This window comes from Lygodium microphyllum, chromosome 22, assembly GCF_053477565.2.
Source record: "Lygodium microphyllum isolate KBCC chromosome 22, Lygodium_microphyllum_v1.1.10, whole genome shotgun sequence".
NCBI classification, from domain to species: domain Eukaryota; kingdom Viridiplantae; phylum Streptophyta; class Polypodiopsida; order Schizaeales; family Lygodiaceae; genus Lygodium; species Lygodium microphyllum.
Genome location: NC_141156.1, coordinates 120,022,100 through 120,035,579, shown reverse-complemented (window position 1 = coordinate 120,035,579; position 13,480 = coordinate 120,022,100).

The following is a 13,480-nucleotide window of genomic DNA, read 5'->3' as shown; positions in this document are numbered from 1 at the left end:
CCTCCACTACCGAGCATCTTCCAGGGTCTCTTATAACATGCCAAAAAATTATGAAAATTCACCAACTGTCATCGAGTGGGTCTTTTAAGCACTTTCGGGCATTGCTGCTTAAAATTGTACTGATTGCAACTGTCGCCTTCGACGAAGTTTATTTTTTCCCAAAAATTTGAAAATTTTGGCTATTTTTAAGCACTTCTTGGCATCAAAAATCATCCGTCACTATATCCCTAATATTGTACTTGGCACTCCTAATCAGATAAATGTGTGCAAAATGAAGGATATGGCTAGAAATAAATCAAGTGGTCGTGCTCTCAAACATATTAGAGGATATCATAAATGTGTTGGATCCTTCAGGATCCTACACCACTTAGATGCCATGATAAGAGATTGAAGATTTTGACCAAAAATGAAAGTGCTTCAATCTCTTTTTCAAAGAACTTTGACGATCATTTGAAGCATTTTGAACAAACGTTGCAAGAAAAGAATGATAGCAAGTTGGCTCATATAGCATGTTTGCAAAGTGAGATGGAAGAAATAAGGGGATACATAGGAGAGATGTGTGAGCACATTCAAAAGTATTAGCCAACTGAAAATTTTGGAGAATATCATCTAGAGAAGCTCTATGAACTTGCCAAAATGAGTAACTATATTGAGGATGGAGTATCCGAGCTAGTAGCTCCAACATATGTCAGTTTGCATGGAAAAGATATTGATTCTCTTGATGTGCAAGTTGCATCATTTAATATCTCGCTCAATAGATTTTTAGCCATGTTAACCTAAATGAATTGTAACATAGCTTCATCCTCAATGTAATAGCTCAACAAACATTTGTAATCCTCCTCTTCATTTTGGTGAACTGCCATATAGAAGATTTTGAAACTTTTATAGAAATCTAAAAATTACAAATATAATTGATAATTTTTTTTCTTAAATCTATTTGTTATTTTACCAAAGTTCAAAAGAATAGAGGTCCTTTGGAAGATAATGTTTTTGCATAAAGGATGAAGCATACACTCTTTTGAAGTTACGGATTTTAAATTCAATGAAATTAAAATTTTAAATTTTTTATTGTAATATAGCTTTTATTAAATAATTATCTACTATGTTGGGTTATTGCTTTGCCAATTATGTTACTTTTTAAAAAAATCTATATCATCTATGACATATGTATCATCTCACTCTTCCTTGCGATAAGTTATCATATTGATATATTATATTTCTTAGTATTTTTTCCCCATTTATATGTACTCTCGATATTCCAATCATATCATTCCTTTCTGCTTTCTCTGATTTTTTTAAATATATGGTGATGAATCATCATCATTGTTTTTTTTTTTGCACTATATTAACTCTTTCAGTTTGGTCTACCATGGTTCCTTAATCTTGGCTTATTATACATACATACATACATACATATATATACATACATATATATATATATATATACATACATATATATATATATATATACATACATATATATATATATATATATAAACAAATGCAGATTTGCATGCACACACACACACACACACACTCTCTCTCTCTCTCTCGCTCTCTTATTATTGACATTTATAATATGTAGATATATTTATTTTTGTGATTTTTATATTTAATATTCATATGATATTCAAATTGTATTCATATTTTGTGAGTCTATTTCTCACAATATATATAACTTCCTTTCAATGAAGAGTAATGTGCTTGATATGCAAGCTAACTCTTTGACAATTTGTATTCGTAGATTTATTGCACTATTAACCCTAACAAATCATTGTATAAGTTCATCCTAAAATAAATTCAAACTCTTTGATATATTATCTCTTCTAGTCTTTTTTTGTTGCCTTTGAAGAGAATTCAATATTTTAGATTGATGTGCTCTTAGACAATGGCATTATATGCTTTTTTTATTATGTCAAAACTAATATCAATAAGTTTTTTAATGTTTTTTAATTTTAGATTTCCCACTACAATTGTGCTCCTAGTATGTTCTATGAGTACCAATCATATATTTAGTGTGCATAATCGCAATGTTACTCTAGGTGAGCGTAGGCATGCCGCACGGGTTAAAACACAATTACAATGGTTACATCACCTTGCAAGAGATAGACATGAATATAATGCAATGCAATCATAAAAAACTATCCAATATCCTCTCAATTATTCTTCAAACCACTTATTCATAATCATACCTTTCAAATAGAAAGAAAATGGATCAAATCATAAGCAAAAGTAAACCTATCGAAACCAAATACACACATAAGAAAACCTATCAAAACATCATAACTCTATCAAAAACTATCACGTGCTTCTCAAATACATTCAATCTAACCCAATACACTCCAAAACACTTCTACAGCATCCAAAAACCAATCAATCAACCACAAAATTAACCATTCAGTACTAGAAAACAATTGAAAACTCATCAAAAAACAAGTCTCCTCAACACATATACCATCATTAGATCTTATCATCTCAATACCAAGAAAGTACCTTAGCTCACCCAAATTCTTCATCTCAAACTTCTTCTTCAACAAGTCATGGACTTCAACAATCCCATTGTCACTATTACATGTAATAATCAAGTCATTCGCATGGATGACTATGATGACCAAACCTAAATCTCCCTTTCTCACATAAAGTGAGTGATCAACATTAGAGACATAAAAGGCAACGTTGACAAGATAATCTCTTAGATCTTGTCAAACCATGCTCTAAGTGCCTACTTCAGTCCAAAGAGCGCCTTCTTTAATTTGCATATATATATATATGTGTGTGTGATACTCTAAATTATCATAACTTGCTGGTTGCTTTATATACACCTCTTCTTACAATTCACCATGCAAGAAGGTATTCCTTACATCCATTTACTACAAACTCCAATCTTTGGATGCTACCAAAGCAATCTCATATCTAAGAGTTACCATCCTAGCAACTAGACTAAATATCTCTTCATAATCTATGCCATATGTTTGAGCATAGCCTTTTGCAACTAGCCTAACCTTATCACACTACTAACTAAACCATCTACACTATGCTTAGTTTTGTAGATCTGCTTACAACTAATATCTTTCTTAACCTTAGGCAATGGCACTAAATCCCAAGTCTTATTAGTCTCTAATGCAGCCATTGCCTTATCCATTGTTTCATCTCAATGAGTATGACCAATAGAATCCTTAAAACAACTGGGCTCAATATCCTTAATTGCCTTTATCATATAAGCATAATAATATACTTCATAATCTTCAAAACTAAATCTTTGAACATGGTATCTAACCCTACTAGACCTACATACTAGTGGATCTTAGTGAAGCTTTTATATTACTATGTGCTCTATGTACACTTGGTGTTCTTATTCAAGGAATACCAAGCTCATCAACCAAACTCTCTGAACCACTAGAATCTCCATCAAATCCCAAATGACTAGCATATGCAACATTACCATCAAACACTTTCTTCTTCTCTTTGTTTTTATGTGCAACACTAGAAAATGCACTTGAAGATGTGGGACTGCTTCTTAATCTCCCAAACCAAGAGCTAACTATAGATGTAGTAGCAAATGATGTCTTTAGTATACTAAAGCTTCATGGTTCTTGTTTTTTTTAAAAAAAATATAACTATCATAATCATCATCATCACCCAATGCATCACCATTAGATGCATGCCAACTACTCATCTCATAAAAAATAACATCCATGCTAACTTTGAACTCACCTATGAGACATGATTATAACATTGATATCATTTTTGCTCTAAAGAGTATCCAATGAAAATATATTTTTTAGCCTTTGGATCAAGCTTCTTTTATAGCTCATATCTAGCACATGAACGTTGCTATACAACCAAACACTTTCAAGTGTGAGATACCTGGCTTCTTACCTATAAAGCATTCTTTGAGGGTCATTTCATGAACTGCAGTTGTGGTTATTCTATTCATAATATAGACTATACTATGAATAGCTTCAAACCAAAAATGCACCATCAATGTATGTGCAACTTTTGCAGTATGCCTTTTTTTCCTTTCTACAACTCCATTTTGTTGTGGGATATACCTGCAAAGTGAACTATCTCTTTATCCTATGAGATTCAAGAAGTCACTAAACTCATTAGGGAGGTACTCTCACCCTTCATCTAACCTCAAACACTTAACTTTCAAGCTTTTTTCTATTTCAATAGTAGTCTTGAAGGTTTTAAAGTGCTCAAACATATCAATCTTTTCCTTCATGAAACACACCCACATATCTATACATGCAACATTAAGTATATTCTCACTCATATCTCTATCATGCAAAAAAGATTGACTTACATGCTTAGCAAACTAACATGCTTTGTGCACTTAATTAAATTTTGCAACTCTAAAGGTAGACAATCCTCTAACTAACCCTTTGTACTACATTAATTTTAGCATTTGTATATTTGCATGTCTAATACATTTGTGCCATATTTCAATGTCTACAACCACTCCTTTGCCTTTAACATACATAGCAACATTCATAGTGAAAATTATAGCATCTAAAGTGAACACGTGGGCAACTCTACTTTGTTTTGCAACCAACCTACACTTATAATTAAATTCCTCACAAAATAACATTTAAATCTAACTTGCAACCCTTGCTCTACCATCTGGCCAATAAGCATTAAATTTTTTGTGATGAATAATAGCACATGTAATAGATCCCACAAACTCTTTGTTTAACCATCATGCAGCAAGGACAAGGAAAAATTTTCAATATGTGAAATTAGGTGGCATAAATCATCATCCATCTACATATAACCTAGATTTTGTAAATTGTACATCTCTCCAAACCATTCAATATGGCTAATCATATAATTAGATGTACCTTAATGGACATACCATACATCCTTATGTGTCCTCTTTCTTGTAACAACATTCATCATATGTTACATAACAAACAAATGCTCATTTTTGTCTTCATTTTGCTGTGAAGATGATGCATACTTTCCTTGTAATTTACCATTGTAGATTTCATCCTTCTTAGCATAACATTGGGATGTAATATGGTGTATTTTACCATAATAATGACAAACAATACTAAAATTTCTAAAATATATATTCTTCCATTCACCTTTTCCTCTAAAACTTTCCCTACCTCTAAAGCTACCACAACCTCCTAAAACATGCATTTTACTAAACTGTTTATTTAACATATTTTGTCAAGTATCACTAGCATGTTCCATACCATGGCTACTTGAATAGGATCTGCACATTTTCTTCCTAAACTTGAGTAACATTCTTGAACTTATTTACTACCTCTTTCAAATGATTACATGTTGATCTCTTCACTGGATAGACCAACTCATCAAAAATCGGAAATGGCTTCCATACATACATAGATGTTAACCTCAACAAAAAAAGAAAGAGAAAAAAGTGGAAAAGCACAAGCTAAGTCAAAGGCAGAAGCGCATTCCTAAATGCAAATTGCCCCTAAAACTTTTTATAGAAGAGCACTAGGCTCCCTCCTATGTAAATTGTAAAGGTAGATGGACTGTGGAAAGAAAGCTAGAAAGATCAGAGGACTATGGGAAAGAGAGCCTAGGGTCATGTAAAAAAAGGGGGATGATTGTCCAAAAGGGATTTAGAGTTTTGTATATAAAATTGAAAAGTGAATGAAAAGCTCATTCTTTGGTGTGTGGCAAGGTAGACTCTTCTTCTTCTCTCCTTCTCTTCTCTTGCTTGCTTGCTTGTGAGTGCTTGAGGGAGGGAGTGAGTGTGTGAGGGTGAGAGATCTTGGAGGTGAATCCCTCCACCATGTCCTCTCTTCTTCTTCTCTTCTCTTCTCTCATCTCTCACGTGGCTATGGAGGATAGAGGTCAGAGGAAGAGGCTTGAGGATCCTTGAGCTTGTATCATGAATCGTGGAGCTATCGGAGTGCTTGAGAGAGGAAGCAACTCAAATGGGCATGAAGGTAAGCTCACTACACTCATAAAGAGGGATAGCTTGTCAACTATATGAGAGGCAGCCATTAGTGCTCCCTTGAAATGCTTGAAGGAATAAGTAGTCCGTGGGTCTTGGCCATTGAATGTGAGCTCCCTACTGAGATGGGGGGTTGAAGAAAAACCCCCTAGAAATTATATCAATGATATTGTGCTTTTCTTTGCCCTCCATCGCCACTCTCCACTTCTCCAATGGCTACCTAGACATCGAGATCCGAAACTAGTCTTTCTCTCTCTCGCCTCTATGGGCTATTCATGTGCACCACTTTGAAGGAAGAATTAGGAAGGAGATCGAAGCAAAGATTATGGAGATTAATGGAGATGCTGAAGCTTGATGTGCATCATGGAATTGAGAGCCACTGGTCACATGGTCATTTAATGCGTCTTGGGTTTCGTAAAAACATGGTACGACTATTTTTATGAAGAAAATGAAGGGTTTATGATATTTTATGATGAAAATGATATTCTTATGCGATGAAAAATTATTTAAGTGTTGGTTGCATCATGTTTAATTGTTGTCTATCAAAAAATTCTGATTTCATAATGATTTACATGCACTATTTAAATCCCGCAAAACTCGAAATGCAGTTTTTAAGAGTAAAATGATGGTTTTGTCGTTTCAGGTAGGTGAAATGTGTTCCTATGGAAAAAAGTGGAAAATAAAATTGAATTTTAATATGCTGAAATGATTGATATAAGGAAAATTAGAAAATAATAGTGATTATTGATAAATAAATGCTAAAAATAAGGAAAATAGGAAAAAAAATAGGAATATGCTTCATTAAAATAAGCAAAAATATAATGAGTTTGCAAATGTAGTGGCTCAACATGAGGTTTAGCCTCAACTTTCCCTATCTCTTTGTCAAATTTCATGATTTATCACTTTTTATACATCAAAATATGACAAAATGAACCCTACATCTATGCAACCGAAGCAATACCTAAAAGTAGGGGGTAGGGTGTATGAATGATGCATTTTGGGTGTTGTTTATTGCTGATTTTGTTGATACATATCATGATATAGGATTCGTAATATTTTAATTAAGAGGATAGTAGCATGAGTGTTGACTCAGTGCTATCCTTACATCGCCACAACGAGTTACTAAATGAGCATTGGAAAGCCTGATTGCACACGAAACATTTATGATTGAAAATTTTATTTGAGAACATTAGAATCATCCACTTTTGCGTATGCATATCAGCCATGGTATCGGAATATGAAGGAATGGATGCATAGCACCTGTTTTTCGTTATAACGACCTACACTTGAGTGTGTGAGACAACCTAATCTGTAGGTTAATCGATCGTTTTCTTTGGGAATTATTTGGTAAGGACACATGGTATCTCCTGAAATACGTTCAAAATGAAAGAGTGGAGCTTGTATACTTTATGTTGGAGCGACACATCTTGGGGCCAATCCCCGAGGTGTAGGAGAGTCATAGTTGTGTCAGTCATCGAGATGTGCTTCCCTATGGTTGTGCTACGAGGCATTATGCCTATATGTTATGGGATCTTCCTCTGAGGAGAAGGGATGGTAAACGTTGGACTATGATCTAATACAAAAGCAGAATCGACATTAGCATTTAGTGTAGAGTGAGTCTCAGATGCTCCTATGCGAGGCCGTGTGGTGGGATTGTCTGTTGTGTGCATGAGGTCCGGCTAGTGCCATAACCAGTGCCGGCCCATTTTAGGTCCCATCAGTGGTGCATTTTGCGGGAGCCACCAATAAGTGGTGGTTTCGAATCTAGGGTTTCTAGGGACCAAATAGTCGGTTTATGTCCTTTGTGACAAGAATCGTCAAGCTGAAATACAAAAAGAGGAACCTGCTGAGAGGGTTAGATGGTGGTTGGAGATTCTAAGGCGCTATTCTCCTAAAAGGAGCAACCCACTACGCATAAGCGGCAGTGGTTCTAATAACCTAAGTGTCATAAGCAGCCCTTTGAGTGCAAGTGGAAGTCTTAAATCTTTCCCCATTCTAGTCAATCAACCCACTTCAAGTGGGGATGTAGTTTTACCTATACAAACTCCTATTGTCAATCTGGTTGTAGCCATGGCACAACCCATTGCAATTTCAGTAGGGACATCGGATTTACCAACATCAGGAGCACCTTTGCCCATCTTCCATGGGTTAGCAAAAGAAGATGGAAAACTCCATATTAAGGAGTTTCAAACACTCATGTTCAACTATCGGATCCAAGACCAATGACACTTAAACGATATTCTTCAATATGACATTAAAAGGAAGGGCAACAGTATGGTATCATGGTCTAGAGGCTAGAACCATAACTAGCATTGACCAATTCTTCATGGCCTTCTGTAGAGAGTTTGCTCTTGAGAGGGGTGGACAATATTGGTAACATGCCAAGAGCCAAATGAGAATGTCTAGGCCTATGCCAAGAAACTAAAGCAATCTCTTCACAAACTTAATACTTATATCCCCATTCCACCAGATGCACAGTTGCAATGTTTCCTACATGGATTAGATTTCAACATCTAGGTGTAACTTAGTAGTGTTGCTTTGGTTGGCATTGACACTACTATTACCCAAGCAGAAGAAGTGGAGTCACGCTTGCAAGTGGCTTATGTAGCAAGGATAAACTGGAATGGTAATAATTTGGCATTGACCAATAGGAGTCAAGGGGAACCCATGTTAAATGTGAATGGAAGAGGGAGTATCATGCAAAATTTACCTATGTTACCATCTCCTCTCACTATGACTATGCCTAGGGCTAGTTAAATGGCCCCACTAAATGGTGGAGGCCAAACAATAAACCCGATTGTTGTCCCAATAGGTCAATGGCCAATTCCTAATCAAGTGGTTAGGCCGATGGGACGATAGACAGACGATTGTGGCTATGAGTTGAGTGCCTCTAATGTCCTTGGCAAAGTTAAGGATATGATGAAGCACTACACTGATATGATTGGAGAACAGTATAGAAAAATAGCTGTGGATGTCAATTTCCTTAAGAAGCAGCAGAATTTGATAGGGATTCGATGCCTTGAAGAGGGTGCCCCCATAAGATTCAGCTATAAGTAGTGTGGTGGTCAACATTTCCCCAAGACTTGTCCAAATGTCAAATGCAATATTTGTGAAAATTCTAGCCACTTAGCTGCTACCTATTGGAGTAAGATCAGTTCTCTCCAACAAGGGAGTAAATTACTAGGTCCAGCTAACCATTGCGCACAAGGGAATAATCTCCAGCAAGATGAGGGACCAAGACAAATACTACAAGAGTAAAGGCTAATGTAGAGGAGTTTCCTCATGCCAGTGGAGTCAGTCTTATTGAGGCCATACGTGTCAATGGTGTTGAAACTTCTAATCTATGAGCCGTAACAAGAGGTCAAAAGATTAAATAGGGCGACAAAGGAAATGTAAAACCTGTCGAGGGAAACCCTAAGCAAGATGCTAGGGGAAAGAAAGTCTTGAATCTTGATATGGAAGGTGGACCTCTAAGGCCTGTTGATAGTAAAGTTGATCCCGAGAAGGATAAAGGATTGCCAAGAAAGAAAGAAAAAGTTAAAAAAGAGGCACCAAAGGCGGTCCAAAGACCAAAGGAGAGAATGGTTTGGTGAGAGATGAGAACTTTGGCTAACTATCACGAATTTGATCTAGCAAGTTCTCTTTGTGAAGTTAAACCATATGTGAATCTCTTGCAATTGATTAAACTGTCTCCAAGAGTACGCAAGCAATTTAAGAAAATCCTAGGTATTGGGTATATTGTAGAACCTTTGGGCATAGCAAGAGTGGGAGAAGATTGGTTCGATCATGTTGAAAAGCATTGTCCCAGGGTTCTAGCATATGTAGATGGAATATTAGTGAAGCACACTATCGTGGACCTTGGATCCTCCGTCAATATCATGAGTTCAGACTTGATGGAGAGGCTAGGTTTAGAAATCCAAAAAGATGGCTCCACACTTCTTAGGATGGTTAATGACAATTTAAGGCAACCAGAAGGTTGCATCACTAAAGTCCACGTTAACGTTGCAGCATGGAATGTTGTCTGGACTTTAGGGTGATAAGGTTTGCAGGATGTCCTAGCTATCAAGTTTTGCTAGGCAAGCCATGGATTTTACAAACGGACTGTCAAGTCAATATACCCACTGATCGATTGATTCTAGGTTGAGGTGCCAATCGTGTAATAGTGGATGCTTACCCTGAGTCTCCTCAAAGTAAGAGAGCCCCTTTATCCTCTATTGAACTAGAAATAGTAGATGATTCATCTGGTAGTGAGATATCATCAAGTGATGGCTCTAAAGAAGGGTCCACTATAGAGGACATTTATTAGATAACACTGGATGAGCCGATAGAGTCTCAAGATCGAATAAGAGATGCAAACGTTATTGAGTTGGACCTTCAATCCTAATGATTCGCAGCCAACCAAATTAGGTTCCATGCTCACTTTCGAAGAGAGAGATGACTATGTGTCCCTAATTCAGGAGTTTCTTAACATCTTTGCTTGGAGCTATGATGAACTTAAAGGCATTCCTCCTAGCTTGGATGTGCATACCATTCCTCTAAAGGAAGGAAGTCATCCCGTGCATTAGAAAGTAAGGTGTATGCCTTTTGAACTAAGGGACAGGCTGTTTGAGGAGCTTCAAAAGTTGCGAAAAGTGGGTTTGATCTTCCCTATTCAGCATATTGAATGGTGTTCACCAGTTGTGATCAAGAAGAAGAAAAATAATCAAATCCGACTTCGTATAGACTTTAGAGAGCTGAATAAGCAGACTGTTAATAAAGAATACTACCCGCTGTCATTTATTGACCCAATTTTGGATCAATTAGTGGGTAGGAAAATATTTTGGTTCATGGATTTCTTTGCGGGGTATAACCAAATGGCGATTGCTGAGCAAGAAAAGCTAAAAACAAAATTTATTACTGTCTTTGGTACCTTTGCGTACCATGTGATGGCATTTGATTTGCGTAATGCACTTGATTCGCAGCAAAGAACAATCAACAAGACCTTTGGTGACATCTCCCTAGAGGAGTTGAAAGTATTCATTGATAACCTAGGGGCAGCCACCATAAGGGATAGACACTTGAGTATTTTGTGGAACTGTTTCGAGCATTGCAAACAATTTTACATAGCTCTTAATCCACGAAAGTGCATCTTTGGAGTGCCTTATGGGCCATTGTTAGGTCATATGGTCAGTTCAATAGGGATTGCGACTGACCCTGAAAAGATCAAGATCATGGTCGCCATGATTCCGCCACACACTCCAAAGGAGATTCATAGCTTTTTGTCATTGGTAGGGTATTAACGGAGGTTTATCAATGCCTTGGTAGAAAGAATGTTGCCACTAACAAACCTATTGTACTTTAACTGTCAATTACTGAGCCACAAACTAGAGTAGATAAGGACAGCTGTCATGTAGCTATTATTCATGGGCGGTGTACCAACCGCACCTGCAAATTGACAAGTCGGTGACATAAATGCACAACGGTTACCCTGGCATATCAAGAGTGGAGCTCGATATCTCAACACTCCCCCTCGAGCTCAATCCCAATTCCTGCACACCAAGCAGGTCTCTGAACTTGCACAGCTTCTCTACGCCCAATGCCTTCGTGAATATGTCAGCTACCTGATCCTCTGTGCTAACATAAACTAGATCAATAAGACCTAGTAATACCCTCTCTCGCACATAGTGATAATGCACCTCAATGTGCTTTGTTCTAGCATGATAGACTGGGTTATTTGCCAAGTGTATACTACTCATGATGTCACAATAAATGATAACTGGCCCATCTGTAGGCTAATGCATATCATAAAGTAGCTTATGCAACCAAGCTACCTCACATGCAGCCATTGCTGCGCCTCTGTACTCAGCCTCTGTGCTGGATAAGGCAACTGTAGGCTGTTTCTTGCTGCTCCAAGTGACTGCAGCACTCCCAAAAGAGAACACATATCCACTAGTAGATCGTCTATTAGAAATACTACCTATCCAATCAGCATCAGTGTATCCATGCAGTTGTATTTGAACCCCAATCTCATAAAATAGTCCATACTGCAATGTGGACTTCACATACCTCAGTATGCGTCTAGCCGCATCCAAATGCAGTTTCCTTGGAGCCTGCATAAATTGACTTAACAATCCAACAACATAGCTCAAATCTGGCCTGGTAATAGTCATATAAATCAAGCTTCCTACTATGCGTCTGTACATAGTAGGGTCTTCCAGAAGCTCACCTGCATCTGTGCTCAGCTTCACATTCTGCTCCAAAGGAACTGAAATAGGCTTACAGCCTGTCATCCCATATTTGGACAACATGTCCAATCCATACTGCCTCTGCAAGAGCTGTATCCCACTTGGTGATCTAATCACCTCAATGCCCAAGAAATAACGTAGCTCTCCCAAATCCTTCATCTCAAACTTCTGCTTCAATAGCATTTTCACATGAAGGATATCTTCATCACTGTCACCTGTCATAATCAAATCATCAACATAAATGACAAGTAGCATTATATCTTTCTTTGTTTTTCTCACATAAAGTGAGAAGTCTGCCTTGGAAATTTGAAAGCCAATAGTGACAAGATATTGACCTATCTTGTCAGACCATGCTCTAGGTGCTTGCTTCAAGCCATACAATGCTTTCTTCAACCTGCAAACTAACTCAGGATGAACAGCATGCACATAACCTAGTGGCTGCTCCATATAGACCTCTTCTTGCAAATCACCATGCAAAAAGGCATTCTTTACATCCATCTGATGTAAAGACCATCCCTTTGATGTAGCCATAGTAATGACTGCTCTTATGGTTGCCATCCTTGCAACCGGACTGAATGTTTCTTCATAGTCAATGCCATATGTTTGTGCATACCCCTTGACTACTAATCTTGCCTTGTATTTGTTCACAGAACCATCTGCATTGTGCTTCACCTTATAAACCCACTTACAGCCAATTGCATTTTTAGCTTTAGGCAAATATACCAACTCCCATGTAGAATTTGCTTCCAAGGCATCCATTTCTTCATCCATGGCTTTCTCCCATTTTTCTTTTCCCATGGCATGCTCAAAAGAAGTGGGTTCTGGTTCTTGTATCACTTTGATCATATATGCATAGTGAATGGCTGTAAATCCATCATATTTCAGCCTATCCACAGGATACCTAGCTCTGGTAGACCTGCGCAAAATAGGTTTACTCCTAGGTGCTCTCAAAACATCCCTGGTATTCCTTACTCCAGGTGTAACAATAGAAGGAATACCCAACTCATCATCAATGCTCTGTTCTGAGCCACTAGATTCACCATCCATATAAGAGTGACCTGCATTCACATCAAACATGGGCTGACCAACCTTCTCTTTTCCTTTTCGTGATACCTGCATACCACTATCTGCATTGCTTTGAGAAGATTCTTCTGATCTCAATCTGCCTATCCATGGTGAAGAATGTGAACCACTGCTAGAGGACGCTCCAGGTCCACTAATATTTTGTGATTGCTGCTGTGAATTCTGTGCAGCATTACCGTTTTGTGCATCTACATCATCAATCACATTTACTGGTTTATACCAGCTACTCATCTCATCA